The following is a 3,721-nucleotide window of genomic DNA, read 5'->3' on the forward strand; positions in this document are numbered from 1 at the left end:
CACACACACACACACACACACACACACACACACACACACACACACACACACACACACACAGGCAGTGCACAGGATTATTCAGGCTTATTCCCAAAAGCTGGACTGCCAAACTCCTAGCCACTTCCTCAAACTCCAGAGTATATAATTTACTTTGTGCTGCAGTGCATCACTTTTTTCTGCAGTGAATTCCAAATGACTTATTCTTCTCCTATTTTATGGGCTTGTGGTCTTAAAATGATATTTTTGTTGACTGTTTACCAGACTACTGTCCCATCCACCATGCAATATTCACAGTTCAACTCGGTCTTCTGTCTTTCTTTTTAACTTCCCCAGTTGTTAAGTTCATCATGTTTTCTCCTTTCCACTGCTCCCTGGTCCGTTTCTTGTGTGTCACTCATCAATTTCCTTTCCCCTCCCATATTCTTTGCCCTTTCTTCCCCTTTTACTTTCCGTACTTATGTTCTCTCATTCTTCCCCTCGCATTTGTGGATGTTCACTTTTCTCATGCATGTTGGGAGTTGACAGATAGAATTTCTGGTATAACCTCAACTTTTCCCCAAGARGTTTATTCTCAAGTGAGCATGACCAAATCCACCAAAGAGAAAACATGAAACATCCACTGTCCTCTGTTGCTTTTCTCTGTTGGATCTGCCTCCCCTCCTTCTCTGCCAGCCTCATTTTTCTTTACACTGTATCTTTTCTCCTTGTTCACTTGCTGTTGCAAGACTTTTCGGTTTCGATTGTGTCTGGATGAGAACGTGACTTGCTTGAGAAAAAAAATAGCTGCCACTCCAGGTGATGCTAATGCATGTTTCTGTTTAAGAAACAGACCGGCACATCACATTAAAGCACTCATATCATCACCTCTCCAGTCTGAAACACTTGCACATCTGACTGAAAGCTGCTGCTTTTTGTTGGAAGAAGAGCATAGACACTGTTTGGTGGATTTTTGGCCAGCTGCTGTGGAATTAAGTGAAATAGTTTGAAGGAGAAACCATTCCGTTCTACAACTCTGGTTCACAGCTAGGCTTTTCAGGTCCTGTCTTCAACACGTTACAAGTAAAGGAGTTTTAAGGTGTATCATGATACACATAGACTGAAAGCAGGGAGTTGCATTTTTCTTGTTCTGTTTTTAACCTTGAAATCCTTAGATATAACCTGGCCCTTGCCTTCCTACACAGTTCCACTCAATTCTAGTTTCCCTTCACTGCTCCTTCTGGGATTTCTCCCATAGACAAGGATTTCTTCAGGAGAATTTTCATCCAGGCCAATCAGAGAACAGAAGGCATTGTTTTGAATGGCAACATTGATTTTCTGCGCAGTCTGCTAGTTAGTTTAGCAATGGCAGTGGGGAAAGTGAATGAAGCCAGTCTGTGTTGATAAGGCTTCCAAATTCAATTAAATTTGTCTGACAAAGCAGCAGCTCTCATTTACAGTCGTRTCGTTCGGCTCGGTACTTCTCTCCTCTCAGTAGGGTTGTTTACAGCACACGATTTCCGGTTAGCTTCTTAGCTTAGCCTCCTTCACAGTAGAGCTGTCACACATACGTCGCYGCCAACCGATCCAATCATTTTAAACTTCAGCAGAGGCCACGCCTCCAGCAAGCAATCGCTTCTCTATAGCCGAGAGTCCAAACCCTCGTACGAAGCAAAGTGAACGACAAGGATCAGGTTTTAACCAGGCAACCTTAGATACCTTTAAATTAGCTGATTTCTTTGGGATTAGGCTTTTTGTTTCAGCCAAATTACTTTAATTTTGTGCTCTTTCAGTTTTATTTAGTGTCTGCATCATCAAGTAAAGCTGTTTTTATTATGTCTGCTACATTTTGGGTTTGTGGCACTGTTGAAGTTATGGAAAAGAGATGCAAAAGAAAGAAAACATGGTACAAAAACAAGAAAAATATGAACATTTTGTAAAGGAATGAATATTGCTCACTACTTTTCACGTCAGAATTTTAAAACCTGATCATTTTATGCTGTTTTAATCAGACCTAAAAACATTTTGTGATATAATGTGATATTAAATTTGTTAAAAATGGCCCATCTGATGCTGCATCCCACTTTAGCTCAATATCCGTAAAACTGGCTGAATTACAGCTGTTTTGTGATAGGTGATAATGAATAACTGTGGRGGTTCTCTTTAAGTTGACTCCAAAAGTTAGTCAGTTGTAAAAGTACATCAAATGATTTATTTCTGAGAGTTTATTTAAAATATGCTCAGTTGTTCATGGGATATTTTTCTTACAGTCAGAATTGACTCCATTGAGTAATAGCTAAATGAAAAAAAAACCTTGTGTGATCGGTTAGCGCTTGGAGATTTTGTTGGTGATAATAGTCATTCACTGCCACATCAAATTGTTGCTGAATATTTATTAAATTCCCCAAATTATAGTCATTTTTGTGTTTGCCGAGGATTCTTAACTGTGGTGACCATCTTGACAGTGTATTTGTGATTACTTTCTGAGAGTTTCAATAAAATGTGTCCAGTGGTTTATGAGATAATTTTCCAACAGGAAAACAAACAGACATGGGYAAAAAACATTGTTGCCTTTTGCTTTTGGTGGTAGATGATATTAAAGAGAATGAAAGGGGCTTAATACAGATACTTTATCTGTCCCTGTTTATTTGAAGTCAGCCTTGGCACAGATAAATTGTGATGTGCTGATAGCCTGATARGTCCTCTAGCAGCTTTCTAACTTCCTCAGTATAAGACATGATCTAAAGCTTCACCCACATCAATAATAGCAGGACAGAAATGGAAAAAACCCTCCCGTCTTAACACCTAACAGTGGTTCACATCGTTGCATGGCTCAGCAAATCAGCTGTCAGCTTTAAACCCACAATGACAGCTGCATTAGATTGCAGACTTGAATCTGTCAGAATAAACATGTTTTCTCATGTGTTATGGTTTTGTATTCTCTTTCATTTCTTTTTATGTAGCATCAATTGTTTTCTGTGACAATAACAGCTGTAACAGTCTCACTTTTTTTGCTTTAAAGCTGCAGTCTGTAACTTTTTAAAATATATATTTTTGACATACTGTATTTGTTAAAACTGTCACTATGTCCTGACAGATTGATATTAGACAGATAATCTCTGGGGGAAAAAAGGGGGAAAAAGTCCTCTGGCTCCTCCCGGTGGTCCTTCTGCCCTCTGTTAAAATCTCTCCGACCCGGAGACGAACAGCCAATCAAAAGTGAGGTTTGTCTCATGCAGGAGCTGTTCTTACCCACTCCCGTCCCTGCCCGCGCAGCGCGCACGCCGCGCAGCCGAGCTAGCGCGCTCTCGTTCAAACAGTAAGCTAGCTGAGCTAGCTGAGTGAAGCTGACCCCTCCAACACCCTACAACCTGGATTGGAGCCTGTTCTGAAACCAACACAGGGAAACAGAAGAAGACCCAGGAGGAAATCCAAGTTGAAAAGAAAGAATTAGATCGAGCCCAGAAAAAAACGAGGTGGATTTCACAGGAGGAAGAAGAGGGATGCAGAGTTAGCCATTTCTGCTTGACAAGTTAGTATCTCTGCTTCATTTTTTTTATTTTTAATAATGTTATTAAAAACTAAAAAGCATAGAGCTGCTGTAGTACTACAAAACAAAGTTAGTGATGGTTACAGAACCACCATAACACGTTAAATAAATGCTAACGTTAGCAGCTAACTCGTTTAACCCCAGTAAACTACTGTTCATATTTACCTACATATAGTTATCTTGACTTATTCTGTC

At 39.9% G+C, this 3,721-nt stretch overlaps 1 protein-coding gene and 1 long non-coding RNA gene across 4 annotated transcripts in view; both read left to right on the forward strand.

Moving 5' to 3' along the window:
• The window catches only part of arvcfb (ARVCF delta catenin family member b), a 352,935-nt gene that overhangs the window by 309,454 nt on the left and 39,760 nt on the right, over window positions 1–3,721 (forward strand). The window lies entirely within an intron of this gene.
• Window positions 3,205–3,721, forward strand: part of LOC106524341 (uncharacterized) — a 4,503-nt gene continuing 3,986 nt past the window's right edge. Inside the window, exon 1 of one of the 2 annotated variants that reach the window (XR_001310997.1) lies at window positions 3,205–3,508. This is a non-coding gene — a long non-coding RNA (uncharacterized LOC106524341). The remainder of the gene's footprint in view (window positions 3,509–3,721) is intronic. The other variant, XR_001310996.1, reaches the window with a different exon arrangement.

The sequence above is a fragment of the Austrofundulus limnaeus genome, unplaced genomic scaffold, assembly GCF_001266775.1.
Source record: "Austrofundulus limnaeus strain Quisiro unplaced genomic scaffold, Austrofundulus_limnaeus-1.0 Scaffold183, whole genome shotgun sequence".
NCBI lineage: Eukaryota > Metazoa > Chordata > Actinopteri > Cyprinodontiformes > Rivulidae > Austrofundulus > Austrofundulus limnaeus.